The sequence below is a fragment of the Lissotriton vulgaris genome, chromosome 6, assembly GCF_964263255.1.
Source record: "Lissotriton vulgaris chromosome 6, aLisVul1.2, whole genome shotgun sequence".
NCBI classification, from domain to species: domain Eukaryota; kingdom Metazoa; phylum Chordata; class Amphibia; order Caudata; family Salamandridae; genus Lissotriton; species Lissotriton vulgaris.
This window is the reverse complement of record NC_141694.1, coordinates 1,625,891,804-1,625,905,762: the sequence shown is the minus strand read 5'-3', so window position 1 is coordinate 1,625,905,762 and position 13,959 is coordinate 1,625,891,804. Positions and strand designations below refer to the sequence as shown.

General features: G+C 42.5%; 1 protein-coding gene across 2 annotated transcripts in view; it reads right to left on the bottom strand.

Moving 5' to 3' along the window:
• Nucleotides 1-13,959, bottom strand: part of PREPL (prolyl endopeptidase like) — a 469,235-nt gene that overhangs the window by 125,498 nt on the left and 329,778 nt on the right. The gene's annotated exons all lie outside the window — the stretch shown is intronic.

The window sequence follows — 13,959 nt, the reverse complement described above, 5'->3', positions numbered from 1 at the left end:
GGAACGGGATTCTCCATAGCGGCATTCCTGCAATTGCCATATCTTGAAACAACCAGCGTTTCTCCGAGGTCGGCCTGGACCACTCCAAGAGGTATCGCAGCTGTGTTGCACGAAAGTATCGCTGCAAATCAGGTACTCCCAGCCCTCCCTCCGCTGAGGTCCGCGTTGTTAGGTCTCGCCGCATCCTAGGGCGTTTACCGGCCCAGATGTACTGCTGTATGGTGTCTTGCAGTTTTTTAATCATACCTATAGGGGGGGTGACAGGGATGGTCTGAAAGAGGTATAGTACTTTTGGCAGTAGGGTCATTTTGACAGCGGCTACCCGGCCTAGCCAGGAGAGCGGCTGCTGTCGCCATCTCGTAATGTCTCCCCTAATGCGCGTGAGAAGCTTGTTGTAATTCGTTAAGTCGTATCTTAAACATGTCTGATACGAGCGGTATTATACATCGATTTAAGATCATATGTTCCGGACTGTTAGCACCTTTTCAAGCAGTCCTAGGAATATTTCAAAACTTTGTGCACTCTGTGTTTGGCGGGCTGCCCATTATTTTCAGAATTGCTGCAGGGATACTATTTTTCCTCCTACTGCTACGATATGGCAAGCCAAATCACCAGCGCCACTCCAAGAACCATAGAGAGAGCTCTATTGGAGATGAAGTGTTGTGAGCGTATCATACATATTTTAGGATTAACTCGTCCACGAGAATTAAATACCACATGGTTTCTATCATTCAGACCAATCTGGCAAGATTGCATCTTACCTGTTCTACGCTGTCTGGCTCTGCTCATGGCTAACTGGAGGGTGGCGTGTTGCTGGGGTAGGGGATGGGCACCTAAATTTAAGAGTTGGATTGACGATCTGGTGTTCTGCCAGGAGCGTCTCCCAACATATGCTGAACTGCTAACTACTGCCACCAGATCCAGGGATATATGGGCCCCTTTGACGTGCTATCTGATCGCACACCCACGAGGTTCGCCATAGCTCGGTACAGACATATTAACGCGATTGAGTGGCAAGAGAATGGGTCACTGGGAGATGGCATTGTGCATAAAGGGGATGACACTATGGACATCTTGAATTAGCTCTTTAGTATGTTTGAGAGGGGGCTGCCTTGCCATATGTATATGTGACGAATTGGAAAAGATGTGATGGGAATGTACAGTAATTCTGTAATTGATTGATGTTATGCTGAAAAAACGCCCAAGTATCCTTTGTTACCAGATCGATTCCATGTTGTGCCTTTACTGAGATTTGACCGGGAATCTAAAGTTATGAGTACTATGAATGTAGATGAACCCAAACTGTGTTTTAACATGCTTGTAATGATGCTGATGTTGTTCTTTGTACACGTGAAAATAATAAACAGAAATGTAAAAAAAAAAATGTAATGTGAAAAACCACCCGAAATACCTAAAAATGCATTTGAGCTGGTTGTACCTAAAAGATGCATGGTGCTGTACGCATTAAAGCAATGTTTCAGTCTAAGCATATATTTACGTTCGAATGCTAAATGAATGACGCATGAAAATATACATGTATGAAATGGCTCGTAAATACAGAAGAAAAAAGTCCGAAACCATTTCATGTCAGATTACATAAACTGCTTGTATGTGGAAAAGGTCAAATATTGTCTCTTGGAGTATTCAAAGAAATCTTGTTCTTTATGAGTATTTCTACTACATAGGAAAAAGTTCTTTGTTTTAAAAAAAGAAGGTCAAATTCAAAGTCTCTCAGAACACTGTGTGCTGAACTCAATTGTCAGTGCTGGTGCTTGGAGAAAACATGAAATCTTCTAAGTCTGTAAAAAAGTTGTCTATCATTGTAGGTGACAGTTGTATTACCTCGTCCAGAAGGCTAACTGCACATAGATGTGAAGCATCATCTTTCAGCATTGGTCGCATCAACAATGTTCGAATCAGATGTTACCTGAGTGCCTGTAGTTTCCTCTCGTCCTTCAGCATCAGTATTTTGCGTCTGTGAGTTCTCAATGAATGCCATCATCAGAATTGGTAGCCGCTGGGGACAACACTGTACATGGACCGTTACCGGGTCCAGCAAAGTATCAACATCCGTTGACATGACTGATGGAAGTGTCAGACAGGTGTCTAGCACACATTCTTTTCCGCATAGCAGGCAGCGTAGAACAGGTAAGATGCAATCTTGCCAGATTGGTCTGAATGATAGAAACCATGTGGTATTTAATTCTCGTAGACGAGTTAATCCTAAAATATGTATGATACGCTCACAACACTTCATCTCCAATAGAGCTCTCTCTATGGTTCTTGGAGTGGCGCTGGTGATTTGGCTTGCCATATCGTAGCAGTAGGAGGAAAAATAGTATCCCTGCAGCAATTCTGAAAATGATGGGCAGTCCGCCAAACACAGAGTGCACAAAGTTTTGAAATATTCCTAGGACTGCTTGAAAAGGTGCTAACAGTCCGGAACATATGATCTTAAATCGATGTATAATACCGCTCGTATCAGACATGTTTAAGATACGACTTAACGAATTACAACAAGCTTCTCACGTGCATTAGGGGAGACATTACGAGATGGCGACAGCAGCCGCTCTCCTGGCTAGGCCGGGTAGCCGCTGTCAAAATGACCCTACTGCCAAAAGTACTATACCTCTTTCAGACCATCCCTGTCACCCCCCCTATAGGTATGATTAAAAAACTGCAAGACACCATACAGCAGTACATCTGGGCCAGTAAACGCCCTAGGATGCGGCGAGACCTAACAACGCGGACCTCAGCGGAGGGAGGGCTGGGAGTACCTGATTTGCAGCGATACTTTCGTGCAACACAGCTGCGATACCTCTTGGAGTGGTCCAGGCCGACCTCGGAGAAACGCTGGTTGTTTCAAGATAGGGCAATGGCAGGAATGCCGCTATGGAGAATCCCGTTCCTGGTGCGTCCGGATAGACCGGCGTACATAAGAAAGTCACCCATCACCAGGACCCTTCTCCAGGTGTGGAACGCGGTGGCGACAGCCTAGGACCTTACATCCTTCCCATCGCCGATGACGCCCCTATTTGATAACCCGGCGTTCCCACCCTGGATGGTTCCCGGCTCCTTTCCGCAGTGGCGAAGGACGGAGTGTAATTCGGCTGAACACCTGTTTGATCCACAGGGCTTTATGACACTTGAGGCTATAAAAGAGGGGTACAACATTGATAAGCCACAAAACTTCCAATACTTTCAGCTACGACATTGGCTCACTCACGGGGACACAATCCCACATGTGGGCCGCTTTCTCAAGCCCTACGAGAGGTGGCTCCTGGCTAAGTCTACAGATAAACGGGCGATCACTGAACTATATCAGCTGTTGGCTCCTCCCCCGCCAGTAACTAGATCAGCGGGGCAAAAACGGTGGGAACGGGAGTTAGGACGCGCGCTCTCGGATAAGGAATGGCAGGACATCTTCTACCGGGCGCACCACACAGCTCGCAATGTGGCCAGTCGAGAATCGGCGGTCAAGGTGGCATATTACTGGCACTTAACTCCTGAACGGCTACACCAAAGCAACCCTAGTCGAAATCCCAAGTGCTGGAGGGGATGTGAGCACACAGGGACCATGCTTCACCTGTTATGGGAGTGCCCCGGGGTGCAGGACTACTGGGAGGAGGTCCTCCGAGACACAGATAAGTATTTTGAAACGGAGATCCCCCGATTCCGCAGGTATGCGATCCTGGGCCTGCCTAACGAACTCACTTTCCCGCTTAAGTCCATTCGGGGAAGACAAATGGGGTTAGCGATGGGGGCAGCGACACAACATATCCTCTCTCTTTGGGGCACTTCACGGAAACCTACACACACAGGGTGGCTCCACCGGCTATGGAATATAATGGGCATGGAGCGAATACAAGCCTCTCTCACACAAACCACAGATTCCTTTAGAGAAACTTGGTCACCCCTGGTCTCCCTGTTGTCCCACGAATTCCACGAGATTAGCTGCCCTAAATATCTCAGGGTTCTCAGACTAGCAGATGAGTTCCACAAGCCACTTAGAGACAAGAAACAGAAGGCATGAAGAAGGTCCATCCGAACACCATGCACCGGCACAGCGTGCCACACCGGAGGGGGGTGGAAGGGGGAGGGGGGGGAAGTTTAAGGAATAGGGTAGTTGGGGTTAGGAAGGATTTAGAGGGGGTTTACGATAGGAGCACCGATATGCATTACTTTGCAGGGTATTGCCCTCACCAGCCTACATGGACACATGGCACTCACCCCAAAAGGTCAAATTCTGAAAGTCAGAGCGGACGCATGGGGAAACAGAAGCACTTTATGTTGTGATTGTCCGAAGATTGTGATGCTTTGTCTCAATGAAAATAAAAACAAATTTGATCAAAATACGACTTAACATTTCCCAGGAATGTATAGGGCAGTTTGTAGTTAAGAGGGCATGTATCTCGGCAGATGACCTTGCGACTTGCAGATCATAGGTCTCTTTAGCCGAGGTTGTGGCACAGTTTTTTGCAAAAGAATGGCTTAATCAACAGAAAATGGCCAATCCTGACGACCAACAAACTCACTTATGAGAAACCTATGATCTCATTTAAGAGAAACACAAGCTTAAGGGACTCATTGCTGCATACTGATACACTAACACCCACGACCGCGAGTGGTAGGATCAGTGCCACTACACTCCACATAATTACACTGCACTCAATGCAACATACACTCCAAATACCACTCAGTGCCACATAATTACACGCCACATAATTACACTGCACTCAATGCAACATACACTCCAAACAATACCACTCAGTGCCACATAATTACATGCCACATGATTACACTGCACTCAATGCAACATACACTCCAAATACCACTCAGTGCCACATAATTGTATGCTACATAAATACATTGCACTCAATGCAACATATTTATTTATTTATAGCATTTATTGAGCGCTACTTTTACCCGTGGGTGTCCTGGCGCTATGTGAAATCTTTCCAAAGAGTCCAGCCGGTGGCATGCTAATTAGTAAACTATTCAGTAAACAGCCACGTTTTTAAATCCTTTCAAAAGGCAAAGAGTCTCGGTATACCTCTAAGCCTAAGGGGAAGCTTGTTCCATGCTTTGGCTGAATTTGCCACAAAGCTTTTCCCACCCCAAGTGGCCTTTTTAACAAATGGCACATAAACCAGTTCAGCATCAGAGGAACGTAGTAATCTACCTGGCGTGTACCAATAAAGTTGTTCTTTTAAATAGGCCGACCCTACTCCATAAAGTGCCTTATGGACCAGACACATCGCCTTGACCATAGTACGCTTCCTGTGTGGCAACCAGTGTAGTCTTCGAATCTCTTTCGCTATTGGAGCATATTTAGGAATGCCCAACAGCAGTCTAGCAGCTGCATTCTGTAAGAGTTTCAACTTCTGCAATAAGCCTTCCTGAATATTGAAGTACAGACTATTACAGAAGTCCAGCCTCGACATAGTGAGAGCTGTGATCACTGTTTTACGACATTCGATCGGTAGCAAAGGCAGAATCTTCTTAAAGGAAGTAAGGGCGAAAGACTTGGCAGAAGCCACTGAATTAACCTGGTCTTTGAAATTGAGCTTCCGATCTATCCACACCCCAAGATTTTTAACCTTCCTATTGGGTGTGGGAAGAGGGCCCAGGGTATCTGGCCACCATTCTGGAGTCCAGAAATTGGGATAATTCCCAAAACATACCACCTCCGTCTTACTGGAGTTTAACTTAAGGCAGGTTTGGGCCATCCATGTCCCCACTGCTTTCATACAATCTTTAAAACGGACTGTCGTACTTTTTAACTCAGCTGGTAAAAGAGACACCACTATACCACTCCAAATACTCCAAATACCACTCAGTGCCACTACACGCCACATAATTACACTGCACTCAATGCAACATACACTCCAAATACCACTCAGTGCCAGATAATTACACGCCACATAATTACACTGCACTCAATGCAACATACACTCCAAACAATACCACTCAGTGCCACATAATAACACCCTACTGAATACAACATACACTCCAGACAATACCACACGCCACATAATTACACTGCACTCAATGCGACATACACTCCAAATTCCACTCAGTGCCACATAATTACACTCTATTTATCGCATCACCTCAGCATTACTCAGCACCAACACAGCATCACTCAGGGGCACCACAAAATCACTATGCGCTACCACAGCATCACTGAACGATACAGCATCACGCGTCGCAACCACAACATCACTCATCGCCACCACAGCATAAATCTGTGCAACCATTCAACAACTGGTTCAAATAGGTTCTCTCAATGTTTTAAGCTTTATTACAAATGTCACAAAAAGATGTTAATATTTCACTTCTCTTCTTGGATTTTCGTCACAATAAAATACACTGAACATAATCTTCACAAAAGTTATTTACAAAAGTTTAAGCTATTGCCATTATAAATTACAATAACTTTTATTTAAGTATTAATTATTAAAAAAATAAAAGCAATTGTTATTTGTTATATCAATACATATAAATACAACACATATTGCATTACAAATGCTATAGGTATCACATTTGCGAAAGTTAAAAGTATTGGCATTGTAAATGACAAAGCTATTAATTTTGCTATTTTCAAAACCAACACATAAATAAAAAAATTGTCATTTACAATACGAATAGCTCAAACTTTCCTAATGCCAGACCGATTACATTGCAAATGCTTGTGTCTCAAGGTTTTCTTTCCAAAAGTTGAAACCTAGTCCAGACAGTTGGGCATAAAAGGCTGCAGAATCAATCTATTTTGTGTGTTTGTTAACATAGTTTTAAGTCCTGTAATATTTACATTTCTAAAGTAAAACTATTCTGGATTGGATACATTTAACCCAGAAAAGTATGGAAACGTATTCACAAAGGTTTTTGAGCTACCCTTTGGTGGTGTAGGACAATGTTCCCATTGGTTATACATTAATACATTTCTAGGCATTGTTGATTTGTGCAAGAAATGATGACCATAGTGATTATAACAATACATTTGTTCATAGTCTGAAGAACCTTCTAAATATTCATGATTAGTGAACACTGCAGACATTTCTAAGTCTGACATTATATTATTAACAGTCTCGAAGTCCCAATCATCAGAAAATGTACTATGTGAAACAAAGTCAGTCAATGAAATCTTGAACGGGTGTGGAATCTTCAACAGCTCCGACTGACGAGAAATTTCATTTTCTGTTCTGTCCCAAGCTATACCATCAGGTATAGGAGCGGCTGTGATGTTCACTGCTGACCAGTCTCTTTGTTCACGATGAGATGATTTGTGTGGTTTGAGAAGTAAGTTGATGTTCTTACTTGCTGTGTCCATTTTGACATATCTTCCATTTATCAGCATACCCAGAGTTATTACCAGAGTTAACAAAAGTAGAAGAAAAAGAATTCCCAACACAATCCAAAGTTCAATCCATGGTGAAACCAGATAAGTCTTTTCCAGGTGATGAATAAGGTCAGTTGCTTGTTCTTTGAACGTTCTTTTTGCTGGCGTTGTTTCAGGTTCGCTGGGATCCTCAGAAAACATATCAAAGTTAATGAAATAGCCAGAGGCAGTTCTGTTAATTGTTGGGATAGCATCAGGATTCGTTGAAATCGCTGGAACCCCTTTGATCACTTGTTACCTCAATGTAGACAGGCGTTTCTTGACGAAGTGTTAATTGGGTCTCAAGAGGTACAAGTTCCATGGCTTTATTGCATGGTCCTTCATTTCGCACTACAGATTCCTCAAAGGTGATGAGTCTCTCAGTTTGAACCTCTTGGCTAGTAGCTAGAAGAGTGTGTCTGCTACTTGGTCGGAGTGCACTTGGCCTACTGCTTAGTATTGGCCACGTAGTGGGGTTTAATCAGTTCGATGGACACAAACCTGTTCTCCTTTTTACCAACAAGGGGAGGCAGTAATACTGTTCTTGATCCGTGGATTGCTAGGACAGGTACTGGTTATCTGTAAGAAGGCCCAAATTCCTTATTGTCCGCGATCTTTTCTCTGACTAGATCACCAAGCTTTGGGATCCAGACAGGGCTTGCTGGGATTGTCAGTTTTTCCTCAGTGGTGGCTGGCTTCAGGAACACGTTGCTTTCTTTAGTTCTTAGTCAAGTCCTCTAAAACAGCCAAACAATCTTTGATATCAAATGATGTCTGACAATCAAGGTCTGCGACTAAGATTCTTGTCCCAAAAATGGCTTCAAATGGAGTGATACCCCCTAGAGAACTTCTTGGCAAGTTGTTAAGACTACTTTGGACACTTATTAGATGTTTGACCCACCCATCACCCAAACCTAATACCCTAGCTGTTATAGATTGTTTGATGCCCCGTTTTTTCTCTCCACAACCGAATTTCCCTCAGGATGGAATGGACTAGAATACCACAATGCAACGCCCAAATTGGCCATGGCCTCTTTGTAAGCTCGAGAGCTAAACGCAGGACCCTGGTCAGAATGTAGCATGCCTATTGCGTATGTGCTGATAAAGACTCGCAAATCTTTTATAACAGCTCGAGCGTCAGCCGAGCGCTGAGGCCACATTCAAATGAACCTTGGACACGAATCCACTGCGACCAGGATATATATATATAGTTACCATCCCTCTGTAAGGGACCGCAGTGGTCCAGGTAAACGCAAGCTAACGGTTTATCTGAAATTAACAGGGGCATCTGTGCAGGACGTTTCACTGTAGAAACTTTCATCTTTTGGCATATTTCACAATCCAGAACATAGTTTCTGGTTTGTTTCCTCATGCGCGGCCACAAATATCTTTTTTTTAATAATGATACTGTGGCGGAAACACCTGCATGTGCAGAGGCGAGCCCTTCATGTGCTGCTAGGGTTAGTCCTAATCTATGTTCCATGTTTGGAATTACCCTATCCCCCACTCCAGGGATTTGAGCAAATGGAACATTATTTGTATCAGTTATATATGAGTATTTGAGTGGAAACCCTTTAGGTAATGTTTTATAGCTGTCTTTGCTGGAAGCATTGACAGCCAGCATTATTTAACTGTCTATTTTAGTTTTTGAACGAGTGATTGCAGCTACTGAAGCCGTTTGCACAGCTGCCTACACGGCTTCATCAGCCAATGAATTCCCTTCAACGTGAACACCATCATGTCGATGACTCAGCGTATGTATCATATGAGTGTTTTGTAGCCCTTCTCATAACTGAACTAATTGTTCCCAAAGCGTTTTATGCTTAATTGTGCCACCTTTTGCATCTTTGAAACCGTTTTGAAGCCAGTTCTGCAAGTATTCATTGTAAGATTGAACACAATAATACGAATCGCACACTATGAGTTTGGGGAATTTGTGATCCGTATTCTCAAGTGCCATCTTGAATGCTTGTAGTTCAGCTCGCTGAGCTGTACAATCTCCTAATGATTGCGTTTTAGTGACCATTGGTCTAAATTTGCCATTGCGCAAACAACCTTTAACAATCGCACATGCCACACTGTAGGCTTGTTACCCCCTCGTAGCGGGTTGAGCTGATCCATTAGTATAAATTATACATTCATACCGGTCAAGAGGCAGAATTTCAGTAGGCAGAGGACATTCTTGTTCGTATTGTAGAAATGCTTGTGTTTTCAAATATGGATCAAAAACGTATTCAATATCTGTTGCAGTAAGAGAATTAACCCATTGTATCCATCTCGGATGTAAAGCTTTAGCATTAGGAATGCCTGCTTTTGTCACTGCATCTAAGGCAGGGACAGGAGTTACGACCATAATGAGTTCCCCTGTGCCAGGGCTCTTTTTTTTGCTACAGCAGTCTGAACAGCTGTCAGAATTTTTTCTGTTGATGTGAATTTCATTTCTGCTTGTGTGTACAAATGTGATTTGTAAGCAATTGGTACTTTTTCACCTTCGTTGAAAGTTAAGTACGTGAATCCGCATTGTGCTGGAATGATTTGGATCACTAAGTTGCGTACGTTTACGCATGTTTGTAAATGTTTAGTTGCTAACATGTTTGTTTGCAATGAACGCAAAATATGTGTGTGTTTTTGTGTCCAATTTACTGTTTTAAAATCAGGTTTGATTAATTCATAAAGAGGTTTAACCCTTTCTGCGTAATTTAAATAGTAAGTTCTTTCGAAGTTCAGGAAACCTAGAATCAACTGTAAGTTTTTCTGAGTTTTTGGAGGTTGGAGCAGCGCACACTTTTCTAAAAAGTTTGCTGCCAGGCTTTTGCCTTCACTTGATAACTCATATCCTAGAAATAGGACATTGAGATGGGCAATTCTTGATTTTTTTAAATTGAATTTATAACCCCCAGAGGCGAAATCAAGTATAATGGTGTTCACCCTATTGAAGTGCCTACCCAAGTCCTCATCTGTCAGATAGATGTCATCCACATATGACAATGCTTCATCATCGAAAGTTTGTAGTAACTCTGTTACCCTTGCTGAAAATAACCCTGGACTATTCTTGAATCCCTGAGGGAGACGATAGAAGTGACGCTGTGTCTCCATAATTGAGAAAGCTGTCAAATACCTACTTTCTGGTGAAATATTTTGACAGAAGAAACAGTTAGAAATATCTAATGTGGTTTTATATTTTTTACGCACAATGTTATTCATTAATGCTGCATCTGCACTGCAAATGTTTTGCAACAAGAATTTAGATGTCTGTAATCCAATACTAGACGATATGTATTGTCTGGTTTAGAGACAGGAAACAAAGGATTGTTCATTGAGGAGGTGCATGTTTCAATCACCCCTTGGTATTCAAGTTGATCTCAGATCTCTCTGACATGTTTTTTAGCTTCTTGCTTAACTGGGTACTGCCTGTGCGCAGTTGGTTTATTCTTTAGTTGGATTTTAGGGTGAGGAGAGTCCTCATCCCATCCTACATGATTTTTGTATAATGCTGGGGCTTTGGACACTGCCCATTTCCTGGCATATGTATACTTTAAATGAATCGGAATATGGTTAGAGAAGGCTGGCATAATGATGTCTTCGCCATGTGGGCACTCCCTGACAAATGTCGGTGGCCAGTCTTTTTCATCCAGAATTATGTCATAACCCTTAGATAGTCACTCCCAAAAGAGTGCTTCCACTTTTCTTGGTTTGTCTCCCTCATTCCGGAGTGTTATTTCATATAACCTATGTGGAGATGGTATCCGCAGTTTCAACTTCAATGTCTTCATTCAAGTCCACTGTCTCCAGAAGTCCCTTCAGGTTCTGGTGAGCTATTGTGACTTCTGCTGCGCTGTCCAACATTGTCTGAGACCATTCTCCGTTCTTGAGTTGTGTCCTCAAGATCCTCAGAATTTCTGATTTTTAGACCTGCTACCTTCTTTTTGGTAAATTGAGGTTTCTTGATTCTCTGAACGTGTTGATCGTCTTTGGACTTCACACTTTCTTACTTGTTTTCTGACCGTCCTCTTCTTTTGGATTTCTGTGACGAAGTCTGAAAGGTACAATCGGAACGTGTATCAGTATCTTGATATCTATCAGGTTTTCTCAAATTATCCCTATTCCTGAGGTTGTACCTCCTTTCAGAGGGCTCCTTTTGAGGAGACCTACCTCGGGAATGAGAACGCTTCTCTTTAGAAGTTTGTTTGCTTTTCTCCCACTTCTTTTTAGAAGAGGTCAGAGTGTTTTTAGTAACAACCTTTTCAGGACTTTCAGACAGTTGGGGTTTAACTGGTTTACCACCCAAACTGTCTCTACCTAATTATTCATAGGATTTTTCAATTATTCTGGCTAGTTCTTGTGGTTGCTCAGTTACATCAAATTCCCTTAACTTCTGGCGGATCGCCACTGATGCTGCTTCTCCTTTAATATTAGATCATATTATTGCTGAGACCTGTTTGAAATCTTTCAGTAGTTTCATACCTAAATTCAGAGCAGGCTCTGCCCCGTATTCGTTTTGAATCTGTTTCAGGACATCGGGTATTACCGCCATAGACAGAACACCATGTGCTTTAGTGTAGATTGCAGCGAAGACTGTACCCCAAGTGGTGCAGTCCTCCAGATGTAGTGTGATCCCCATTGGTAAACAGATTGTTAAAATTCTGTGTTCTCATGAGGGGTAGTATTAGGAAATACTGCTTCGATTTGAGTAATTTTTTGAGCTATCCAGAATGGAATTTGTCCATGTTTTGTAGGTAATTTACCTATGACTGAGTGTAAAGTCTGAGGTGTAATTTTAAGTGTATTCCCCTAGTGAGAGGTTTGTTGTGGAATATTTGAGCTAGTAGTGCAACGTCTGTCATGTCATTAATGTCAGGATGTGGTGTATAGCCAGCTAAAACCGGCCATGTTGCTCCTGGTCTACCTAGTGGACCGAGCCTGGTAATGTGATTTAAATGTTTTAGGGCGCCTTTAAACCAGAGCTCATGCTCCTGGTATGTGAGTGGAATTTCAATTTCCTCGAAAGGAATGTATTCCTCTGGTGGATCATCTTCTTTGTAGAAGTGAAACACATGTGTTATTGGATTTGCTTCAGGGAAGACTATCCATGAATAGAATACCTCTGTCTGGTGATATTCATGTGCCTCTAAGACAAAAAACTGCCCTACCACCTCTCGATGTCAGGCCATGTTTTATAAGTTTTATAGTGATGGCTTTCCTTAAATTTAACGGTATGACTATAGCATTCTCGTCGGTTTCTTGGAAACCTGTATAGTTAAAAACTGGATCAGCTGGATCAGCCGCAGCTCCACCGGGTCCGGTGTTGTTATCCCCGATTAGGGACATTTTTTGCTTAATGAAAACTGCAGAGCAAGTTTCGAGGAAACAAAGATAAGGTGCACAATATTTTGGAACACTGTATCCTTCAACGTTGAACAAACCAAAAACTAATACATAGGATTTTTCGTCCTACTCAGCTATGGCGGATATTATCCCTTACCCACTCCAGACGTCTATTGGAGTTTTATGATTAAGGGGTCTTTGATAAAAGCCCGACTGAGTTACTTCAGTATCTAGCGTTAAATTAGTGCCTTAACAAAACCGTTGGGCTCCATGTAGTGTAATTCCTATATTCCCAGTAGGCTCTGCGCATTGGAATAATATACACTATAGATTTGACACAGGACTGAGGTCAGTATGTCTCTATTGAGTATATTAAACTTAATTAAGTGTGCCGACTAACTCAGAGGTCACTAGAAACTTTCTCGAATAAACAAGAAGGGATTAGTTTCTGACAACTGCATAAACATGACAACTTTGTTTCCCTAGGACTGGAACAGGATCTTCAGAGTCGTGGAAACAATAGAGAACTATTTGACTCAGTCAATCGTACATGCTTCGTTTCTAAAGAGTTGCATAGAAATAGAGAGACAGGCGTTTCAATAAAAGGGGCTTCTTGAACAGTCTTATTTCTCATGCAAGAGATATGTACTGCTACAATCGTTAGACAGAATTCGAAGTATAATACGTACAACGTAAACAGTAATCTAAAATAATACTGTAAGAGCATTGTCTGGTGCTATGACATATATAAAAATACATACATAAATAACACAGGCTAAAATACTCAACTGGTGCTTCCAAAATACTTCTACCCCAATATACCTAACCTAGGTCTAGTACCAGGGAAGAAGTAGGGGCTGTCTTTTAGCTAAGTTTAGTATTGCCAAAGGTTTCTCTAGGTTTTAATCAGCTCCTTACCTTAGAATGAGAGAGGTTGGTACCTTTGTCTCGGGACTCGATTTTCCAACACCCTGCAAGGGGAGTCACAAGCACTGGAGCTGGATTCTCGGCAGGAGGATGACAGCTTCTAGTCAGTGCGTCAGCTGGAGAGTTGTCTTCCTTCGGCACTTGCTGTAGCGAGCTGCGTCGTGCAAGTAGGTAGTTTAGGTAGTCGAACTGCACCGAACCACACCGTGCTTTGCCAAAGCAAGTGAAGGTATATTTATACCTTGAAGGTGTTTAGGAATGCCAGCTTTGATGTAAAGTCGGGCATATGAACGTCATGAATGAACCCCTAAGGAATAGTTGTTCAT